General features: G+C 31.0%; 2 long non-coding RNA genes across 2 annotated transcripts; both read left to right on the top strand.

Annotated features, from left to right (window-relative positions):
- The first annotated feature begins 517 nt into the window (after window positions 1–517).
- LOC143053403 (uncharacterized) lies at window positions 518–2960 on the top strand. The gene is made up of 3 exons (XR_012971325.1): window positions 518–610; window positions 1412–1577; window positions 2673–2960. It is a non-coding gene; the product is annotated as an uncharacterized LOC143053403 (long non-coding RNA).
- Window positions 2961–15886: 12926 nt separating this feature from the next.
- Window positions 15887–18201, top strand: LOC143055096 (uncharacterized). The gene is made up of 3 exons (XR_012971943.1): window positions 15887–16409; window positions 17066–17175; window positions 18065–18201. It is a non-coding gene; the product is annotated as an uncharacterized LOC143055096 (long non-coding RNA).
- The last annotated feature ends 7741 nt before the right edge of the window (window positions 18202–25942 follow it).

The raw sequence follows: 25942 nt of genomic DNA, 5'->3' as shown, positions 1-25942 counted from the left end.
CTCTGATTAACTATTAACATGTCGAAATGTCCTATTGTAATGTTTATATGTGTAATTATTTGTTCTAAATGTGCTTGCATTTATGTGTACTGTAGTCCTGTCATGTATTGTTGTCGTGTTAATTTTATATTCCACATTGCCATAAAAGCACGAGGTTTGGCCAGCCGCAAAACAAGGTTCAACCCACCATTTTGTACTTAAAATGTCCTGTACCAAGTCAGGAAAATGGCAGTTATTATCTTATCTGTGAGTGTTGCATTGTCGTTTTGGTTTTTTGGTGCACTTCATTGTTTCTGTTGTTTCGTTGTTTTCCTCATATAGTTGATGTGTTACCTCAGTTTTAGTTAGTAATCCAGATTTATTTTCATTCAATTAATGTATGACTTTCAAACAGCGGTATACTACTGTTGCCTTTTTTTTAGGTAATATAATATATAACCGCATTCTGATGTAAAATATGAACTGTCCAGTTGAGCGGATAGTGTGACACTTTATAAATAACATATCAATGTATAGATTTTTTTGTAGTTGTATGTTCAGATCTCACAGAAAAATAGTAAAGTACTTTTTTGATAAGTGATGCGGCAAAATGATTTTTCTCCTAATACTGGTAAATATAGACAATAATGTGATAAGACTTTTCAACAGGTAAACTGTTAAACCCCTTTCTCTAAATGCATAGTCAAAATATACTGTAGACCAACTTATTTTCGCGAGTATACATGATTAGATATATTGTTTTACAAGTCTGAAATTAGTATTTTGTTATAGTCATCGTTAGTTAAAATAAATGCAACAAGTATAATGGATACATAATATATAATATACATCTCAGTAAAAGTGGATCTTTTTTATATTGAATACCTTTGTTCAAATACATTCGAGTCCGTGTAGGCCAATACAGTACCGTAACAGTACAGCCAATACACTGTACTGTTCATTCGGACAGATCTGATTATCTACCATAAATAAATGAAATTTACGAATAGAACATATTTTAAATGTATAGTCTTATCATAACTAAATACAAACTTTGATATACAACTACCAGTTCAGTACATCTCCAGTGTCACCAGTAAGCTCAATATACCACTGCGCAAGTCTAAACTAAATATTCAGTTACCAAAACTGACAATTACTTAATTCTGAAATAACGGCAGACGCAATGTTCAAAGAGTAAATGACACACAAGTAGTTTATATATCATACATTGCTTGTCTAAATAATTTGTAGCATTTCACATCGTGAATGACGATCATTTCCTTAGTATATACGTTAACATAGTTGTCCAGTAAAAGAGTCTGACTAAAATGCATGTCAAAGAAGACTTCTTGAACAATGACATATTACAGAAAAAAATTTTCTCACAAGGTTTGCATTGAAGAAAATCGTTAATACTTATCTCATTTAGATTATTGGAACGGCGACTGGATACGACTTAAAATGTCCAGCCAAAGCAGAATGGAAATTTAAAGGAAATATTTCCTGTTCTTCGGAGGACAAATATGTATGTTTGTTCAACGTACTGGAAGAGAAATATATGGAAAATTGTTTAGGTTCAGATCAAAGTAGCATAGGTAAAACTGATTTCTTGAATTTTATTTTGTGCTGATTAAGTGAGTATGGGTCAGGTATCTTCTGAAATGCAATAGTTTTAAATTTATTTTCAATTGGTTGGCAATGTATTAAATATCCAAGAGAAGAATATCATAAAAATGAGATACTTTCACCAAAGAGATATGGGTTATATTTGTGTAGGTCCGACGCGCGTTTCAACTACAACAGACTTACAAGTGACCCTCGGATTGACAAGAAAATTGATATTTCAACTAAATGACTAAAATTAAGAGCTTTGAGGACCGACAATTCCGACTGATAAAAATGTTATTAATGTGAGATACTACATGTACTAACAGAATACATCCTTTCTAAATATGATTTAGTTATTGAATGTTATGCAGTGTCAATGGTGATTATGTTATAAAAGCGTTTCTACATTATCATACGGTTTTCTCATCTCGTTTAACAGATATATATATAAAATATTGTCATATACATATATAAAAGTACAATGTAATCTAAGTGTAAACTATTAATACATGTAAGATGTCGAAATCTCTGAATTCGAATCAGGTGCTCGGTTTTACGTTTATTACGTAAAAAGACATTGATTTCAACGTATCATAACTGTAGACTAATCATGAATTCTGTTCAGAATTCTTAAGACGAATATACAACTGGACGCATGCTTGGAACTTATTAATTTGAGATAAAATTTATAATTTATCATACTTTTGTATTTTTCTTTTAAACATTAGTCTAATTTAGTAAGTGCATTAACGACAAGTTGGTTGGATTTGTTTTCTAAAACAAAAATACAAAGTGAGAAAAAAATAAATCATGATATTGTAACGCCAAAGCGCCTGAAGCGAAAACAAACGAATAACAATTAAAAGACAAACAACAGTATACAAAATATAACATAGAAAAATATTTCTGTGCAATTTGAACATGTTGAACCTAACCAAAAATTCAGCGTCATTTCATGTGCTATGGAAGGGCAAGCAAATCCTACTCCATATGTGGCACCCGATGTGCAACTCTTGTGAGTAGAAACTACATCTGGAAGACACCAGTGTTACAATTAATTTATCTTTATTATGCATTTAAAGGAAGTAAGCTAGTGTTCCAACCGTTGTTTAATCTAGCAGAGTGTGACACAGGAAGATATCAACCTATAGTGTTCACCACACATGGGAATAGTGAATGTATCTACAGTAAGACAATGTGTACTGATGAGGGACAATTAGTATTCAGCAATGATTCTTCTAGCGCCGATACTGCTTGTCGCTGTGACTACACACAGGGGTATGCTTTTGTCACGAGACCAACGAATCGTTGCTTCTGTAACCCATCAGACGAAGATTGCTCATGTTATAGATCTACGTGTACAAAGCTGTCTGCAGGTGAGTTTTTATTAAAAAAAAGTGATCGACATGTACATTTAACGGAAAAAACACCTATACCTTGTGTTGTTCTCTTAAATGTGTACCCTTGTATAGACCTTGCAAAATAAACAAATCGAACATATCATTACCGATACAAATAGCTGATTGTTGGTTTCAAATCGTGTGTTGTCAAGGCATTCAAGCATCTTATAGGATGCAACAAACAAGCTATTGTTTAAATTATTTCAGCAATAACGCAGCCGATACAAGTTTTTATAGTTGTTTCATTGATGGTCAGGCCACATTTATACATATCAATAATCTAACATCAACGTTAAAGAGAAGCAAAATTCAAGCATTTCTGGTTAAAAGTGTTGTCCCCTTACTAAATAAAATATTTGTCTGTTTTTGTTCTAATTGAGATTATGACACAAGTGATCACTGATGTATCTCTACTTTTACAATTTTAACGATTATGTCTGTTTTGATCACGCATCGTTGTAAATATGATAGAGTTTGATGCGATTCTCAAACAAGTGAGAGGTTCAGCGCTATAAAACCAGGTTCAATCCACCATTTGCTACATTTGAAAATGCCTGTACCAAATCAGGAACATGACAGTTGTGTCCATCCGTTTGATGTGTTTTATCAATTGATTTTTCCATTTGATTACGGACTTTCCGTTTTAAATTTTCCTCGGAGTTCAGGTTTTTTTGTGATTTGACTTTTAAAGTAAAACTAGGACCAATCATGAAGTTTCATAGGTTGCATAACATTTTTTTGCAAAATCTTTCGGAATTTCGAGTATATTAGAATTATATATTGGTATGTAGGATGAGTTTAATTATAATTAAATAAATTGATTTATCTTCTCCATAGATTATCAATGCGTCACCGACGGAGATATGATGGTGAATTCAACATGCCAGGAAATACTTCCAAACGTGTAAGTAAGATCGTTGCTGGAAATTTCTAACCTCTATATCTAAGATTCGGAATTGCTTTAGATCTGTTTTTAAAAATCTTAACTAATGTAAACGTATTTGCCTATTATTTATAATCTTGAACAAAAGGATGATATGAAATGTTGATTAATAGCTACACCCGATTATTTGCTCGCAACAATCGTTCCTTTTGGTTTGTGTTTATGTATTTTGTTAATCCACAAACAATAACCGATTGTCTAATTGTGCGATTCTTGCAAAGTTTTTATTTTTCTTTGCCAGTAAAATGCTATAATTTAAATCAAAGTTTTTAGAACTTGAAACACAAAATGTGACTTATTCAAATTATTCTTACTTTCAAAGCAATTCACTATTATGAAAAATATTATAAAAAATATGATATTGCATTTAAATCAACATGTTCTGTTGTTTCTACCTCTTTAAAGCTTGCACTGTGACATTCTTTAGTGTCTTTAAATTCTCACTTTGCAAACAACATTTGCATGTTGGTACAAAATCACAAATTCAAATGAGATGCTGCTAGATTACACGGTGTTGTTGTATTACCAGAAATATAATCAGGTTGTATAGCAAATTTAATACTAAAAGTAACCAAATTATTTACCAAAATGACCGTCTGATTTTTGTCTCGCTTGACGGAGTCAAAAGACGAGACATAGTTATGTTGTTTCTGGCGTCGGCGACAACAATGTATTCCTTTCTGAGTAGGTCTAGTTTATGGTGAACTATTAGTAGTTAGTCATAGGTATTTGGTATGCAGTTGTAATATATTTGGCACATCTGATTACCATGGAGGTATTTGGTCCCACCCCTCAGTTATGCTCTATTGACTTTGAAACCTTTGCTTAGTTATCATGTATTAGTTTGTGATTAGGTCAGTTTATGGGGAACCACTAATACAAGTAAATGATAATTATTATTCAGATGTATGAGTATTGGCAAATCTCATTTCCATGGAGATTATATGGCCTTCCCCTTCAGCTATGGTCTATTGACTTTGACATCTTTGCTTAGTTATCATGTATCCATTTGTGATTAGATCAGTTTATGGGGAACCACTAGTGATAGGTTAATGATAATTGACATGCAGTTGTATACGTATTGATATATTGACATGCAACTGATAAGCATTAATATATTTAATTTCATGGAGATTATTTTGGATCTCCCCACAGTCATGGTCAATTAACTTTGAAACTATTGCTAAGTTTTCATGCATGAGTTTTTTTATTAGGTAGGTGTATGGCAAAGTGTTGCTATTTATTTTCAACGTTTGCATTATCGAAATTACAAAAAAGGGAGACATATGTATGTGATAACAGTTTATTATTATTAGCTTCATGAGTAAAACTTTTCGCCTTATAATATACAAAAACAAAATGGATAGAGTTATAAGGGGAGGGTTGCGATCTCACAAAACATGTTTAACCCAGCTGCATGTTTGTGCCTGTTCAAAGACTCTGGTTTCTGTTAGTGTTGTATGGTTTATTGACTTTTAAATATTGCTTAGTTTACATGTATTAGTTTGTGTTTAGGTTTGTTTAAAGGGAACTTCTTATAATTCAATGGTATCATGGTTCATTGACCTTGACTATTTGCAAAACTTACATGTCAAAGTGTTGCTATTTTATTTTCAACGTTTGCATTATCGAAATTACAAAACGGGAGACATATGTATGTGATAACAGTTTATTATTACTAGCTTCATGAGTAAAAATTTTTCGCCTCATAATATACAAACCACAAAAATGGATAGAGTTATAAGGGGAGGGTTGCAATCTTACAAAACATGTTTAACCCAGCTGCATGTTTGTGCCTGTTCAAAGACTCTGGTTTTTGTTAGTGTTGTATGTTTAAGAAACAATTCATTGAAGCCATATATTTGTTGGAAATTTTCCCATGGTGTGGCCGTGATATAAAGATTTTATCACGAGCGTTAGCGAGGAATATAATTAACACATATCACTAACAAGGCCATGTGTAAATTTACAACAAATATATGGCTTCCACGAATAATAGCGATTATAATAGGACAAATATGGTCATTTAAAAAACTGAAGAGACAGTGGATATGCCATGTGTGTTGCTGTTCTCTTTTACTCACTGCTGAATTATGCTCAACATTTTAATACATATTGTGTAGCTTGCATGGATTACAACCGCTAGAAAAAATCTGTTTAATTATTTCAATTCTTAAACCCAACATTTGCGTTTAAAATATACACATTTTTCTTGTAATGCTACAGTCAAATATCCAACATTGACATTTCGTAACTAAGGAGCTGCCATTTTGACTTGCAGAAATCAGTAAATATTATAAAAATGCAATAGAATAGAACATAAAACCTACCTCAAAACTCCATTCAATACAATGTTCTACGAATTTCGTTGGTTCACGTAACGGAAAACCTTCAACACTACCGTTTTCATCTGTTTACGTCCTGTTTTGAAATGACTTAAATGCGCAAAAAACATTAATAGACTTTTACGGAAATTTATAATATTTTGAATTTGATAATTTTTTCGAGCTTTTGTGCACTAATTCTTTTAAGATGCGTTTGAATAAAAAACCTTCTTTTTTTTTTAACCATTAAAATCTGGAAAACGTTTACAAAGAGCTTCCAATACATCTGGATTTTCGTGGAAGGTATATTGTAACATCCATTTTTATGTATATTTCTGAGGCTGTGCTGAGTAAATATTTATCGAGAACTTTATCATGGTGTTGTTTACAAAGCGAAAGAAGCACGTCATATAAGAATTTAGTTTTTGATTTCTTTTTATGTTCCGGAGTTGAGTTTGATGTCTATTATCGCTAAAGTGTTACAAACACTATTGTTTAAGGATCAGCTGAAGCCTGCCTCTGGATGCGAGATTTTTGCGCTATGTTGAAGATCCATTGGTGGCTTTGGGCTTTTTTCTGGTTGTTAATCTATATATGTGTCTTTGTCTTACCAAACTCACGACTTTTTTACCGCGTCTTAGATTGTAGTCTACCATCTACGTCGTCTTATCTTTTTTGTACTGAACATAACTATTCTCAAATATGACTGTTTTGCTGGGTGTGAATTTCTATTGAAATTAGAAGTGTCTTGGTATTTGTACATCTAATATTCATGTATTGAGTGATGATGTTTTTATTGTAATTCTGATCGATATTGTTGTTTTTTTTAATATTTTACAATAGGCGAAAACTGTAAAGAGAGCAAATACAGTCAGCTGAAATTGGTTTCAAAGTTGTGAATATATAAAATAAACATTAATTTAACAAAAAAATCTATGAAATTGAAAATGGAGATTTTAAACATATTGAAAACATTTTTGTAGATTTAATAGTTTTTCCTTTAAGAATATAAACTGTTACCAAAATCAGTTATATAGACCTTTTTTCTGTTGATATTAATAAAGGCAACAGTAGAATACCGCTGTTCAAAATTCATAAATCGATAGAGAAAAAACAAATCGAGGTTACAAACTAAAACTGAAGGAAACGTATCAGATACAAGAGAACTACGACACAACAGAGACACAACACCGAAACGTAACACACACAGAAACGAACTATAATGTCACAATGGCCATTTTCCTGACTTGGTACAGGGCATTTTATGAAAAAATGGTGGGTTGAACCTGGTTTTGACAACATTACACGACAGGGTTACAATTAATAAACAGATAAATGGGAGAAAATATAGGACAGAGAAACAAACGAATAATATCCTTCAAAAGGTAACAGGTTAAAAATTATTTGTATACGCCAGACGCGCGCTACGTCCACACAACACTATGCTCAGATGTAAAAAGTTTGAAAGCCATAACAACTACAAAGTTGAAGATCGCCGAGGACCAAAAGTTCCGAAAAGTTGTGAGGCCAGGGTTGTCCGCCTATGACAAAAACATCATTATTATCAAGAATAATACATAGTTTTGCAAACAGTAAATTTTATAAAATGACTATATAATAGATATACATGATTAAACTGAAGTGGTAACTAGCTATAGAATAAAAACGAATACATTACAAAATTACAGCCCTGTTAGCCATAGTCAATGCAACGCCCAAAGTGACGTCACATTTAAATTTCTAAAACGTGTTCCGAAAATTAAGAAAGAATTTGGATGAAATTCAAGATTAGATTTGTATGACTTATCTTACTTATATTAGTAACAGTGAAAATTATAATACTTATTATTATTTAATTGTAGTTAGTAATTAGATAATTAATTGTATTATCTAGCTTTGTGGGAGTTTCGTCTGATCAAACTGCAAACAAAATATATAGTGTAAATTTCGTTGATCCAAAATTAAATCTACCAAATGAACTAGATGAGTAGTTATCACTAACACAACACAATAATACAAGAGAAAAAAAATACGATTTACAGTATAAATACAAACGTTAAGACATTTGATAAAATCCGATGACAACAACAAACACAACATCAAAACTCAACAAATTAATTTGGGATGGAAAAGTACCGTGCCACGTCTTAAAGATATACTTAATCATATTAATCGTTATAGCAGAAACAGAAATACACTTTTTGAAAATTGCGGAAAATATATATAATTGTGGTATAATGAAATATAACAATATCATTAATTGTGAGTAAAGCATGAAGACAATTTACAATGATAATTGAATTGTTAATTTTTTTCCATATATGCAATTGAAGTACAAGCTTGTCTCTTTTTCAGACCATATAACACAGATGATTATTCAGCTCAGTTAATTGAAAGCAATATAAAAAGTGAGCATTTTAGGATAAAATTATCTTGGAAAAAAACAATGTTCAAAACTTGTCAAAAGTAAAATTACCAAAATACTGACCTTCTAGGAAAATTCAATAAGGAAAATCCCTAATACACTGGCAGAATCAACAGCTCAAACATATCAAACGTATGAATAACAACTGTCATATTCCTGACTTGGTACATGTATTTTCCTATGTAGAAATTGTGAATTAAACCTGGATATAAAGCTCAACCTCAATTTCATAATATTGACAACCACTTGTGATCAAAACACACAAATAAAACTAAAAGTAAATGATATACAAGTATGCTTCGTTTTTCAATTGCTTTTTCTTTTGCATTTGACAAAGCCACTGAAACATCAATGACGGTACTTGAGACTCTTTGAAAACGGATCAAAATGAAATATGAGATCCTGTCTATTGGGCACTACTAGTATATAAACATGTTTGTTATAAAATAAGATACGTCTTATACGGCATAAAAAAGCTGCATTGACCTTGAGTTTTAATTTCTTTTTTCATATTCAATAACGTTTGATTATGAATTTCGGACGTCATTCTTCATTTAATCAAACCAATGCAAACAACAAAATCAAAAGTTCAAACAAAACACATCAAACGAATTGAAAACAACTGTCATCAGGTCATATTCTCGACTTAGTACAATAATATTTTGCATGCCTTTTGAAGTCTATGGAGATCGAATCTTATTTTTAAAAATGACATGTTTTAATTATCATTTTAGGCAACTCCAATGCTCATCTCGTTACATATATCATCATTGCTAGTATAGTTGGTAAGTACACAGTATACTGCGAATGGTTGTTTGTTTGAACAGCCAAATTTACAAAATATTTTCTAAACGATTGTGATATATATATACAACACGAAGAGTAACCCATTTTAGAAATGAGGAGGTTTGCCACTAAAACATCTATCCACCAAAGGTTTATGAGGATAAAATATAGTATGGAAACAGTATAGCTTCAACAATGACAAAGCTGCTTAATGGGAAAGTATTCTAACAAATCATAAACGCTATGTAATTTAAGGAAAACACCATACAAATTGACTATAATACATTTAATACCACCAAAGCTAAAAAGGCCTGTTTGATGTAGCTTTCAAACCTTTTTATTGTGTTCCAATACATATCATTTACTGTTATAATACTGAGTAAGCTGAATTATCTTGGAATAAATATAATAATTAAAATAAAAGTTGATTATTAAACAGAAATGAATCATCAATGCATCTTTTATCAAAACAAAGAAGGTCACATATTTTGTTAAAATGTGTTTTTGTCTTTAATATCTGATTTTATTTCAGACATAATTTACATACATTTGTAACATATCTAGAACTATTTTAGAAATTACATGTTATAGTGTATTCTTGAATAATCATTTACATATTTTGTTTTCAGAAACTGGGTTGAATAATTTTGTCGTCAAACATAAATCATATTGTTCAGAGTTATTACTTTGAACAAAGAAATGAACTTGTATAAAATTATGAGGAAGAGCAATACAATCTAATGATAAAGTGAAATGTTTCCTTTTTTCAGTTTGTTTTTTCTTTGCTGTGATAGTGTTGTTAAAGGTCGGCGACTTTGGTAAGCTCCGCTTTTCTACTAGTATAACAATGACACCTAACTTGTAGAAGAAAAGACGAAAAATGGGTCAAATAAGCAGATATAGCGTTCATTTGATTCTTCAAACACTTCTTCCATGCACACATTAACCTTGATAATAAAATTTGTATCCATAATAAGAAGTTTATCTATTTGTAGAGAGCACATATTTCCTGTTTAGTATTACCAGCTACACTCATTTTACAAGATTTATGTTTATAATTATTTTTATGAAAAACACAATGATGCCGATGTCTATGTCCCAATAAAGATGCAGTACGTGATGACAATGGTTTATTTATAATGCAATGTCTCTTTCATGTCAATTAAAAAAGTGAAATCACAAAAATACTGAACTCCGAGAAAATTTCAAAACGGGAAGTCACTAATCAAATGGCAAAATCAAATGATAAAACACATCAAACGAATACAACAACTGTCATATTTCTGACCTTGATCTTGATTTTTGACCCCAAACTAATCGCAAAGTAGACATATTTTCGAATGATATATAATGTAGCCGTGTAGTGTTTTTGACGATTTTTTTTATAATTCCGATTAAAGATGAGTTTTTTTTAACTAATCTGTCTTCTAGATCAAACTTATCTGTTAGATAATTTTTGTATTGAGCCACATGTATACCATATTTTTGTTTATAGTAAAAGGTGAAATATCTACAAAAACTGATGGAAATGAAACGATAGGTAAGTAAACTATATCCGATTCTTCATTGTTTAGAATATAAGAAGAAGTTCATCAATCGTTTTAGACTTAGAAACATTACAAGAAAAAGGCGAACTTTTATATATATATATATATATATATATATAAATCCTCATATGAGATTCTTTGACAATTTTATTAGAACAATAGCAGGACTTTACCAGCGCAGCAGTACACAATACATAAGCAACAGTTTAGATTAAATTCAAATGTTGGGCATCCATTTTGGTAATGATAACTCGAATAAAAGTTAAACGATCCGATTAGTCAAACGGTAAGTACTGTTTGATTCAAAATATATTTGATAAGGAATTTCGTCAATATTACTATATTTATTTTAAATAATCTTTATCTTCTAACAAAAATTAATTTGCAGAACAAAATATGTTATGAGATAATACATCAATCATATATGTAATTACAGATGACGTGTCCATACAAACTAATGAAAATAAAACGACAGGTATGTAAACATTCAATGAACATTTTGTTCTTATAATTTGCCGTTAAATTACAATCGCAGTTTAGAGGAAGGATTTGCGCCTTCAAATATGTTTAACATCGCCACATTGTCTATGTTTCTGACCAAAGTCAGGAGCATACAGTTCTATGGTTGGCGTTAGTTTTTTTTTATTTGTTTTAGGTATGACATTCGCGTAAAATTCTGTTATATTTAAAAGAATGTGTGAACTAAACAAACAGAAAATATGTGAAAAAGTCAATATTGTGTTATAATCTTAATTACAAATAAAACAACAAAAAAACTCCAACTAATATGTCAACAAAAAACCCCACCAAAAATAACAGGCAAAAAGCAAAAATGAAAGTCAAGACAACAAATCCTGACCATGACACAATAATATAATGTCTAGAGGACATGTATGATATGAACCGAACAGCGCCAAATTGCAAAAAAAAATGTACATTTTTTGAACTAATAGAAAATGTATTTGTTTTTTTTGGTCTTTTTTTAATTAGATGATGAAACACAAAAGTTTATACACGAACTTTTCCTAAAAGGTGAATGTGGAAAACTTCATTTTGCAAGACTTGTTTTTATTGGAAAAAACGGAGTAGGAAAAACCAGTTTAATGAAAAGATTACTGTGGCACAACAAGGAAGATGTCACTTCTGCACAGAGTACAGACGGTATTGAAGTTGAGAAATGCAATATAAATATCGCTGATGGGAAATGGAGCCCATGTAATGGTAAGACGGTATTTGTTTGTTCAGTTTTAAGTTTTAATCATTCGATGTAAAGCATGAAAAGGATTGTCAGATGAATATTTGTTTTCAATATTGCGTTTGATCCTCGCAACACTTTAAAATATGTTAATTCGTGTTTGTTCTCCTCTTCATGTATATTAAGACGCTTGCAGAGCGAATGAAACATACTTTTGAAAACCGTTCAAATTGAGTACAAGGAATCAATACTAGGCCAGCATTAGAAGAACTTAAGGGAATGAATTCACGTTTAATGCAAACAAATATATATAAAACAAACTAATTATATCCAATATTTTTAATATCTTCATGAGACTTTTCACAGGACTAGTCACACAATTTTTTTTTAATTGGTTTAAAGTGTTCTGTTAAATTTTTGTTTAATACATCTAACACTCGATAATGTTTTTTTTTATTAAAATGTTTGTCTTATCACCTGTCTAAACAGTTCAATTATGTAATTTTATTTTTCCATTATGATCTTTGACATTAATTGTTCAAACCAAAACAATAAACAGCACCTAACGACACGAATTGGAATATAAGCTTCTGACAAGCAGGGTAAACATTTGGCGGAATTGAACACTTTGGCGAACGTTCAGTTTATCGAAGGCTTTTTCTTTAAGAAAGATGTAAGGACTTCGGTACTCTATACTTCTTATGACGCCAGAATTATCTGATAAAAGACAAGATTTAATGTCAAGAATGTCCTTATAAGGAATAATGTCGTCATTTATATGTCCTGAGGCCGTTAAAAAATCGTGATATGTTATACTTTAAAATTTATGATATCATTTATTAGTTTTCAAATCGGTAGGTTTGTTTTTGTGTTTTGACGACTGTTGCATATTTTCTTGTGTTTTCAGTTGATCGGGGTGCTGTTAATCTTATTTGGATTTTCACCTTCTTATTATAATGATCCAGTGACTAAGTCACAACAAATCGGTTAAGTGTAAAATTTTGCAATCACGTTTGAAATTAAAAAAAATATTGTGTTAAGATGTGCTTTTAGTAAACGACATTTAAATTGTGATGATTTCATTTATTTTAAAATAAAGCTATTATTTAAAATGTTGAATCCAAACAACATACTATCGTATGCTGTGTATGATTGGTTTATGTATGACAATTTTATAATACAGTGCTGACTAATGCATATTTGATAGTTTCTAATTGAAGACATTCATGAAATTGGCCTCTATATCTATCTCTAGGTTATATCAAACTAGAGAATTATAACAAACTTAACTAGTAATGAGTATAATTCATATTACATATTCTACTCAAAAAATAACCTTCGGTTAATCAGCAATAAAATAGAGTTTAATTGCAGTCGGTTTATTTTTCATGTTTGGGTCGTCTCTCTTCATATAAAGTTCAAATGTCCTCTGTATGACCTTGACATGACACCTGTTCTTTCGGAATTTTCCATGGCATAGTACATCTAAAGCCTGTAAGAATGAATGCACTTATACATTATTAGATAAAACTCTGATACTATTAACTCACATAATGACATCAACTACATGTTGATTTTTAAGAACTAAAATAAAACTCTGGATAATTTTGTATCTTTGTCATTCTCTGAAAAACTCTACGGTTACCACTGACGTGAATACCTTTTACACCACTATGAACGATTGAAAAATCCTATCTGAAGAGATACCTTACAAAACTTGTCTCCACCAAAAAAACTCGTGATTTAAATGGTATAGTTTCTCGTAGATATGACATGCAAAGTATTCGTTGATTTTGGTGGTAGAATTTTCCAGCAAACTGTCGATAAACCATTGAAATTCGTTGCCTCGCGTTGCAGACCATTTCTTATTTTGATATGGGAAGACATTCTATCAGACTCATTTATAAACCAAAAAACAACAAAGCTGGATAATTTAATCTCACATACTGATATATTAATAATATGGATAAAAATACGATTTTGTCTGAATAAGTTCCAATAATACCCTCCTGAAGGTAAGACGAAGATTCAAATATGCACCTAAATCTACATCTTTTCAGTCATAATTATCCAATTTTACCATATCCGTCATCTCAGTACCATAATCTCTACTACAAACTAGAAATTTCTTATTTTCAAATTATCAATTGTTTTGAGTGGAACACTAATAACCAAATGTACCCCATGCAAGGGGATTAGGTTCATCAATTGATATGATATTTAAGAGCTTCTAGTAACCACATGTACAGGAAGTCATTGAATTATATACAAACAATGTGTTAAGTCATAGATGTTGAAGGACTGTATTAAGCTATATTTTCTTGGTCCTGGTGTTTATCATGTTTAACTACTGTACAGTTTTCTCTGGGTTTGCCCTTGTAATATTAAAGATTTTATAAACAAAAGAAACGGGGTATCCCACTTTGACACTTAACCAGTACATGAGTTAAAAGTCACAGTGAATCTTAGAAGGAGAAAAAAAGACCCACACTTTCACATTACTGTAGATTAAGAACTGCCTCTAGCACCGATTTGAGCGAAATTCTTAGCAAAATTTTTCGGATAGACTGTGTTGATGTAGTACCACCAAATTAGGACATAAAACATACTTGACCATGATGAAAATAGTATACATTTAATACTGAAAAGTTTTTAATCACCGTGGTCACAACTGTAATTATCATACTATTTAGAATATACTTAGAAATGATGGTTTCAAGTGAAAGTTAACAGTCGGTTGATCCTAATTGAACACATGTTTAGTTCCTTTTTGTTGTATGGATCTTGCAATCGATGCGGGTGATTGCATTACACCAGTTACTTTATATTTTACTCAATTTGAACTTTTTATAGAAAGCGCATTTGTAATTATGTTTTACTTTCTGTATGTACTTATTACTTCACTATTTTGTGTTGGCGTCTTCCAAACTGTATGTTTCAGATTTTTCGAAAAGTTGTTTTGCATCTCCGAATCAGTTGTGTCGCATGTGTGTTATGTATGTTAAGATTAAGCTAAAAGATCTCAACTAAGTCTGTTTGTGTTGCTACCTGAATTTTGTAAATATGAGGGACATTTAAACAAGCACCATTCTTAAAGGAGGTATACATGTAGTTAGTTCATATATTCATATTAAACGTACCCCCTGTATCAGTGACATTTGTTTTCAATTCGCTCATTTGATGATATAACTGATCGTTGAATTTTGTCAGTTTCATTGACTTTTCCCATTTAAAATCTGTTTTAACTTGGAGGTCCGTATTTTCTATTTAAAGAATGACTGTAGTATTGTTTCTGGCTATATAACAGTCATTTCTTATAATTTAGTGGTCAATTCCATTTTAAAATAGTACACCATGAAAAAACGTTGATGATGTCACGTTCACATTACAAATTTTTGTGTACGAGCTGATAAACAAAACAACGTCCACCAATCAGAAAACGGGTTACACAAAAATCAAATTAAACAAAAACAACGGAATATAATCTAAACCTAAATATTAACCAAACAGCAAATATATGCATTGGATATCTTCTTCGTGTAAACACAAAAAATATATTAACCAGTTGGTTTATCTGTTTATTGATCGTATTTTTTATATGCTAACAGAGACAGACGACGATCTAACTAGATTGATACATCAAGTGTATAAAGATAAACTCCTGAACGCCACAGACGAATCAAGACGTGTATCAGACAAAAGCCTTTCTACAAGTGCAAGTAATAGTGATTACAAAGATACCTTTAAAGACGATACTTCCAGCGTTAGAAATGAAAGTGATGACACCTTATGGATAGGTTCCAGAATACCTGATATTCATTCAGTTATACCCGACAATAAAAACAATCATGAAGCAGTGGAGATTGATTTAAATCAAATCCAAAGAGACAATGTCAAATCAGAAACAGCGAATGGTCACACAGTTAACAACTACTTAAATGAAAATGTGTCAGACCGTGTTAACGATGAAAATATAAACGAAATGACCTCTACAATTATGAAATCATGTCTCAAATCTACGACAGAGGAACGGAATGATATGTTAGCGTTTTGCTGGTTGTGGGATTTTGCTGGCCAGAAGGATTTTTATGCAACACACCAAGTCTTCCTGTCAAAATGCGCAGTGTATTTGCTTGTCACAGACAGTTTAGAGTTCAGCACTGCTGAAAACCAAGGGCTAGATTTTGAAGGCTCGGCAGGTAAGTTCTACAATTGAAAAACTGACATAAAAATACATTCGTCAAGATGTTATGCTTCTGAATTCTTCCATGATGACGGGAGAGAAAGAAATCTACAACTACAAATTGTTCTGATAGAATAAGGATGCACAGTGTGAAAACCTCATAACAAAACCTCTATCATACATTTGGTACTTGAAATAGTTAAGCTGCCGTGATATATTGTACAAACATGAGTTTTGAAACATGTGTGTATAACCTTTTTTTCTCTGAATATAGTAACACATATTTGTAACAGTCAGATAAACATTGCTTTTTTTGAAACTTCTCGTTGTGTTATACTGTTAATTATCAAACATAATTAAAACTAAAATTTTGGCAGGAAAAAGAGAGCATTGAATTTGTTTGGATGTCATATGTATACACAAAAGATATTACATAGTTTTTCCAGGTAATTTTTTCGGCGACTTCTGTTTTTGATGAACATATAAACCAAATTTGTTCTAAAATTGTTTGAAATAATCCTGCTTTAGGTTGTCAGGTTTGTTAATGACATGTTGTTCATGTGTTGCGAAGTATGTACTTCGAATTTGTTGAACACACATTTTTATGGGTTCCTAAAGTAAATTTATTGTGTTATTCATATTAAACGTTTTATACTTTCAAATTATTGTTAGAGTATGTCTGTTTCTGGTTTGACGCCATTCATTGCTACTGGTCGACTACAAAGGAAGGCAGACTAGACCCTTCAATCATTGTTGTATGTACAAACGAAGATCGTTTTAAGGTACACATGTTTATTCCTATATATATATTATTTTCCAACTTAAGGTAGATCATAAGTATATACTTTTTGATACAGAATTTTCTTATAATTTGACAAAATGAAGATTTTACTATGCTTTTTTCAAAAATATAATAAAAAGAATGGGTCACCGTGCTATTTTTCAAGCTATGGGACGTTAAAAATTGCCTCAATTTGGTTATATTGTTCATGAAAAAACACATTTGTGTGATTAAAATATTGCTATGAGATATAATTGTGAAAATATAGGTTTTATTACATGTTTTAAGAAAATAAAAATAAAAAATGGTGTCACTGAACTTGTTTTCTTGCTACAATTAAAAATACAAAAATTCTCTATTAGTCCAGTATATTTTTTTTACTAAAAGAGTTATCTCACCTTAAATGGCTTATATGAAAAAAATGGTTCTAAAATAATAATACTATAAATTATCCAGTTTTCTTTATATAAATAAACAGTCTTACCATTTAATTGCAAATTTGTCTTCAAATTTGCAGATTTTGGCAAATAACTAGACCGATTTTGTACTGTGATTGATCAATCCAAGATGGCGGTATACCATTAATATACCTTAACTAGTAAAACGTTACAAGGAAGAATAAGAATCTATAATTTGAAATTAGACAGATACTTTTATAAACAACATAAAACGATAAGAAAATCAGTAAGAGTGGAAGTGCACCAGTGGTGAAGTCGTTGTATTTCATTTTTTTACTTCTAAATGGTTACCTACAAACGGTATGTTTGTTACTCCCAATTATGCCGTTTTATTTTGTGTTGTTTTTTTTCTTTATTTTCACTGATGTTCTTTGTCCATCTGCCTTTGTGTGTCCCTTTGTTGAAACAGTTATTTCTTTTATTGTGTTGAAGGAACCCTCAGAGCGAAAAAAACGACAAAGACAATTTAAAGACAATTTAGGACAAGTTCTGAAAGACCAGGAGAAGAAAAGACACTTGAGAAACATTTATTTTATTTCTAATACTGAGGATGCTGACATTGTGTTTGAAGAGATTCGAAAAGAAATTTATCGTCAAGCTATGGAAATGGAAGATTGGGGCAAAATCTGTCCCTTAAAATGGCTATTATTTCAACAAGTTTTATTAAAGTTGAGAGACAACAATGTACCAATTTCATCTACTAAGACATTGCTAAAAATTGCAAAACATGACGATATTGGTATCAGCGAAGAAAATGAAGTCAAACGATGCTTGCAATACTGTAACGACAATGGAACAGTTATCTTCTTTGATGAAGAAAACTTAGCTGATCATGTTATTCTGAACCCGAAATGGTTGATAAAGGCCTTTCGATGTCTTGTTAGTGATAAAATTGATAATGTTATAGAAGTTTCAGATGATTGGCAACAATTGAAAGACACTGGACAATTAACAGATTCACTTATATCTCGCCTGTTCCGGAAAGAACCTAATTTGAAATTTGAAGACAACAAAGCACATTTAATTGAAGTAATGAAACGATTTGATATTATTGTGAACTTAAAAGATTCAACAAAATTATACATGCCATGTATGATAAAGTCATGCTCTTTCTCTGAAGTTCAGAAGCAGTTTTCTGATGGAAGTCAATCAATTCACAAAACCAGCTGGTTATGTTTAGAATTTAAATTTCTTCCTCCAGCCTTTTTCAACCATATTATTGCCTGGTACGTAAAAAAGTATCATGTTAGTAATATAATCGATAACGAATGTCGAAGCAAAAGAAATGCATTATATCGTCAGGTTGGTGTATTTGATTTGGATTTGTCTGGTTGTGAGAAATTTGTAGTATGTAAAGGACATAATACCATAGCTCTTCAAGTATGGCATTCACGAATGTCAACAAAAACTTACGGAGATTTGGGATCAGAACTATTTCGAATCGTTGAAACACTACAAAACCGCTATAGCTTACATATATCGTATATAAAAACATTCACATGTTACAATGGTGATTTTACAATCCAACGAAAAACAATTGACAGTTTATTAACTCAAGAATACCTATGCTTAGAGCATAAAACAAATCACAAATCTGACGATTTAGTTAAGCCGTGGGATTTTAGTAAACAATTAAGGTAAGTATATCATTAACTCATTAACGATGTTTTGTTTTGTTTGCAACAAATTTGACAACATATAACGACGCGAAAATGTATGATTCTGCATATTCTCGTATATCTCATCTTCTTTCGTTACAAAAACCATCAACGTATTGATGTTTACTTTCCAGCAAAACTGTTCATGTTGTCAACTGCAAACACTTTATTAGGTGCCATGTTTCTTTTGACATTGTGACACATACATTCAAAACAGTCAACTAACTCGCAAAAGCGTCTCTACAAATAAATCATAGAATTATATATAATAATTATAATTGTAGAGTAAAATAAGTATTTATCAAATACCTTTAGGAAAAAAAACCCAACCGTTCGTATGCTTGATAATTTTCATAACTGCTGTAATTAATCTTCAGATATCTTTGGGGAAAAAATACATACTTTAGGAATTTAAATTATTAGGCTTGTGGATAAAAACAATGACAATGACTTTACTTTTATTGATTATCATAATTATAGTGAGTACTGAGTAGCAGATTTAGACAGAGAACGTATGACTTAAAAAGATGACACATTCTATAAAAAGAAATACCACTGTGTTTGCAACTTTGCTTTATAGTATATAACTTCTACTTATCTACTGATACATGATATTTTCAAACTCCAGTTTTTCCGGAAATTTTTGTTTAACCTAAACGTCTGTGACACAATTTTTTCTCTAAAAATTGTAATCATGTTTTTTTCGCCTTTAAGAGTTATAAATACCTAATTCTAATTATTTACAACAAATAAATAAAATGTGTTATTGTATTGAAAATCCCTGTAGTCAATGTTTAATTAGTAAAAGTCATTTGCTTCTTTTTAAATGTGAATACATGAATTATCCTACATTATGTAAAAGGCAGAAAACAAAAGTTATCGTGACGAAGTATCTCTAGTGAACACTTAATGTCAATTCTCTTACAAATAAATATGAATATAAATCAAATTTGAAATAAGTAAAAATCAATCTGTGCTAACATGCTTGTAATTAGCTTATATAGTTTATAATTATCTATAAAATATTGAGTATATAAAATGCAATAGATAGTACACAAAACAGTCCGCTGATCTTCTCGGTTTCAAACATTCTGTCATATCGGGGACGTTTGTAGCGAAATACTATTTTGGTTTTCTAACTTTTGAGTGCCAGACCTTGACCTGCATTTTCTCATATTTAAGGCGATATGAACAATTTATTTTAGGTCCCATGCATTAGTAAACAGATTTTGCCATAGATTGTTCCGCAATATAGTTACCTGTCTACACTTACCATTGTCTGAACTGCTACTGAACAGGGCTGAATAAATTATAAAGACAATTGTCATAACAGTATTGTATACCCTACTCTAAAAATTGATAGAATGATTATTATGACTCAATGTTTGGACTTTTCAAATATAAAAGTTTAATGTTGTTCTAGTAGTCATTAAATGTTTGTGCAACCTTTTGAAAAGGTAAACAAAAATAGTAAAGCTTGGAGATCTGGAGTAGGGAGTTTTTAATAGGTATCAAATTTGTCAACGTTTGCAAACGAGCGTTATTAGTGACCTATATTTGCATGCATCTACATGAAGTGGTCATTCGAAATAGATGTCGCATTGTCATCCATACCGCATATATGCGATCAATCAAGTATGTAATATTTCTTTAAAATCAGCATGATGCAATTGACAATTAAAACAGGATGTGCTTCAACATTTTCCAATGCTTTATGGCAACGAAAGTAACTTCTTATTGACCCTTATTGTTTATTTGACAACACACAGGATATCAGTAATGCAGACAAAAGGAATTTACCGTATATTATAGAACAAAGTTGATTGGTCTATCATGTCTACCATATTAATAATTAACTTCGTTTATCCTTTTATCCGTTTAGTTGTTATCAAATTGTACATATGAAGTATGGTATATCGTGATACGAATTATAAATCATGCAATATTTTGTTTATGATTTCAGGAATCAGAGATTTGAGAAGTAAGTAGCTATTTAGTTTAATATGCTAATAAGAGTGTCGTGATTCTTACATGAAAATATGGTACAAACAAAATCATACCGTGATAGGGGTACCACCTATCGGGATACAAGGAATATTTATATATCGTTTTTATATATGAAATATCTTCAAAATTTAGTTCATACATAGAGCAACAAATCGAACACTCTTAACATGATTAATACTAAAGCAATCATACTACAGATTTGTTCAAAAGATGAAAAGATTTATCTATTTTACGTTTATCACGATGAGTCATCACATTGTGTCTAGGACTGTTCTGTACCCTCCTAAAGCTGTAGACATAAATTCATAGCACTGCATAATAACTCTTTGATTGTAAGGACATCAACACCTCGTGACGCTTGATAGTTCTTAAATGTGTATTTTTTGGTCCAGTACCAACGTCTTAGACATAAAAACAATTGTTATATTTTAAGTTCCTGCACTATAAGAAATAAACAATATAGGTTAAGATAGCACCAAACATTTTTTTCTCTGTTAACAGAGGTGTTTTCTTATGAAAGTGACGCGATTCTTACATGTAAATACAGTACAGCCGGAGACATATCAGGATAGTTGTATCACGGAGTAAAATGAATATATATATATATGAAGGACTCTGAACCGTGATGGTCCTTAAAAACTCGATGGTCACGCTGAGGTGCGATGACTTGACGCTGCGATGATGGCATTGTGACTAATTCTTGTTGATAGCTACACCGAAATGCGTTAGGCGTTACGCTGAAGTGCGATAGTCTACAAAATTTACATTTTCAATGCTTTTATGTCAGTATAGTTGATAATTTCATGTGATGAGTTGTTTACTAGGTTTGAAAGTTGATACTATTACTTTAAGAAAAATGAGAAACAGGGAGATTTGTAGATAGGGGAAAATTAACCCCTCTGGTTATTTTTTTCTAAATCTACAAAAGGATCTAAATAAATACGGGTCCGCAGAATTACGTCCATGTTAACAGCTCGTGTTACCCCGGATTACAGTATACCTAATTTTGTTATTCTATTTAATGCAATATCTAAGTGGTCATACCATAAAACGATTATCTAGGTTCATCTCTCTTTTTTTGCATCATTTCAGTATCATTTCAGTATCAACGTTCAGGGAATCAAAATGTTGTACATAATATGCCAACATGTAAATCAATTAATAAATAATATTCACATTTTAAAGTAACATAATTAATAGAGTAATATTTGTTTCATGATTTCAGCAAACGTGTAATGTAAGTAATTATGTAATTATGAGGTTAATTGTAGATCATTGCGGGTCTGTAACTCATCTAAATACAGAAGAGATGTGTCTAACTAAGGTCTTTTTTATTACAAAATAGTAATTGTTCTTGCTCATTACGTAACATAACCCTTAGTTGAAATGCGAATACTTAGATTTATCTTCCTCCTCTAAGCTTGTTTAACCTTGATCAGTCGCTAAAAATGCTCGTATCATGTCTTTGAGATGAGAGCAGGCATTATAATCGACATCACAATGTCTGATGAGAAGTTACCAGCGACGTCACAATGTTTGAGGTTACGGTACTTAGCTTTGCTTTTGTCAATTGTAAATCTGTCGAGAGACTAATAATAGAAAGATAAACTCATAATCGGGGTTTATACATATTGATATCGTAAAATATAAGCCACTTGATACAATCTTAAACATTTTAGCCGTTCGATGCACTCACATGTCAAACAGGTTCACATTGTGGCTTGCAGCTGATATTTTAAGATCTTCATGTGTACAAAACCCAAAAATCTGAACATAGAGATAGTGGTGTAATAAATGGCCGTATTAACAATTATTGAAATACATAACGTATTTGTTTCAAACTTTTATAAATGAAATCAACATTAGCATGATAGGATACTTCCGTCAATAATACATTGCTATCAAATAACTTCATTTGTCTCGATTTTCAAAATGTGTAAATATCAATATCGATGCTCATGGTTATTTTTTGAAAAAAATCCGATCTACAGTGGACATTGGAAATAAAACATTCGACGAAATAGTCTAAATGATAGAAACTGACATCATTTCAATTATTGTACGTAGCAACGCTATCCCTTTCCTTGTTTGAAATTTAATATACTTCTCTATAGCGTACTGGTTTCTCATTCAGGTTGGTGTGTTACACAAACTATTGTCCTCAATGTAATGTATCTCAGTACCTGGGTCTCTTGATTATTTTATAGCAATGTGTTGTTTGTAACATCTTTTATTTTTGCTGGTGTGCTTTGTACGTGCTACTTTTTTGTGTTTCTGTGGTACATGTGACGTAGTCTCGTACTTTTAACATCCCACCATATTATGTATCCTTGGGGGACTTTTGTATATTAAGGAAATATATAATTACGAATAAGATAGTTTTTGTTGTAACATTTTGCACTCAAGTAAAAATAACGTCTTCTACCCTCATCGACAAGAAAAAGAGAGAGTTAATATCAGTCCGTATACGGAATAACCCTTTCCGATTCCGGAATGATACAGATACCAGACTGTGAACTTGCAACCATTATTTATAACGAAAATATATAACATCCCCGCCCCGAAAGAAAGAAAGTATTTAAATTTCTAAATGGTTGTTAGTTTTACAGACGGAATACAACATTGTAATAATTAACGAAAATATAGTCATATAATTATGCAATTTCAAAACAACAGACATTTTTCCCTCTCCTAAAACCTTCTAAAAAATTCGCCACTGCACCCAAACATTAATGTGTACCTATTATATAGAGTCAATTAAAAATATTGCAAATAATGCACCAAATATAAAGTATAGTGTAATAGAGATACAGTATTTAAATATTCCATCGGTTGAATAATAAATGTTACGATTTCTCAGTGGAGACCATATACTCCTCGTTCGCCTGTCTACACACATACGACAGCATTAAAAATGAAAGGTTTTCATTCTAAGCAAATCATTACGTATTAGAGAATTGATAAGAAGTAGTGGATTCGTAAACGATAATCAACGAGCGACTTTAGTCGCGAGTTGATTATCGTTTTCGAATCCACTACTTCTTATCAATTCTCTAGCTTAACCCATTCCTAGTAAAACGACTATCTGTTTCATGATCTGACAATGAATCAACTGAATTTCATGAAAATAATTCCGTATTTTGTCTTTTTTATTGTCTAATAGCTGGAACTGACTAGATCCACACGGTTCACATTTATATTTAACTTAATTTAAATTCAATTTAACTTTAATGTGTAGTTATCTTTCCTTATTGTTACCAGATTTTGTATTTGTAAATGATTAATTCATTCAATGTTGAATTTTTACAACTTATTTATATTGATTAGATTTTAGTATTTATAATTCATTCAAAAAGACATATAACTAATATATGGATTTTTTAAAATCTTTTTTGGAAAGTTAAGACTTTTTAATCACCAACATTTAGAAACCTTTAATATTTACATATATATAGTATTTAGCAACCTAATGTTCAAACCAATGGCCCGTTTGATTGAATTTAGCACACACCTCAAATAATAAAGATAAAAAAAACCAACACACATTCTATAAACATTTTAAAACTAAATGAAAAGTAAAATTCACATTTACACCACTTCACCAGTTGTTGATAAAATGGTCATAACTGAAATATTATATATACGTTTTGTTTAAACTGGTTCCCTTTCATTTTGTTTTGATTTTTTTAACGTTATTGCATTTGTCATCCATCGTCAATCAGTCAATGAACTAGTATTATTTGTGGTACGCATCCTAAAACCCAAGCAGAATTGCTTTTGCTTCAAATGTACAATATATAAGAATGTCAATTTTGCATTATGTCATGTAAGCTGTTAATAACCGTGATCGTCTAGTCGTTGGCACCGAAAGAAAAAACTGTGATATTAATTGTGCAAAGTTCAAGCCCAGTACCCGGAATGATTTTTTTGTAATGTTTTTCTCTACCAGAATATTGTTTTTAATCTTAAAGGTATCTATAATATTTCATTTTTACTCTAAAGTTGACAATTTTGTTTCTAGTTTCACAGTCAAAGAAAAAGTTTTACAGTCGTATTTAATCACACTTTATTCACATAAGAGTCAGTTAAATGTTGATGTATATTTGGACCATTTATAATTAAACAAATATTAAGTGATCATAGTATGATATCATTATAATCATTAAACCAAAATATGATGAAAAGGGAAAGTAGTTATCAGAGGTACCAGGATTATAATTTAGTACGCCAGACGCGCGTTTCGTCTACATAAGACTCATCAGTGACGCTCATTTCAAAATATTTATAAAGCCAAAACAGTACAAAGTTGAAGAGCATTTAAAGGCCTTGTACCTTTAAAGGGATAAGTGTAATGTGTACATGGATGTTTATTTTATCAAGGAATTGTACTAGTAAGTAATATCTACAGTTCCTTGATTTTATAGTGTTTATATATTTCATTAGATAACAAAAAGACAGAAATACAGTTTATTGACATGCTTTGACAGATATACGCTATAAGAGTGATATTTAAATAACAATTTATATCAGTACTCATGGTCTAGTGGTATCATGTATAGACTACAGACTTAACTGTCGAAAATACGCGCGAGTTCGAACCTATAAGAGTCACTCGTTTTTGAGAGGACAAAATATCGTAAGTTAA

The sequence above is a fragment of the Mytilus galloprovincialis genome, chromosome 12, assembly GCF_965363235.1.
Source record: "Mytilus galloprovincialis chromosome 12, xbMytGall1.hap1.1, whole genome shotgun sequence".
NCBI classification, from domain to species: Eukaryota; Metazoa; Mollusca; class Bivalvia; order Mytilida; family Mytilidae; genus Mytilus; species Mytilus galloprovincialis.
This window is presented reverse-complemented; position numbering and strand designations above follow the sequence as displayed.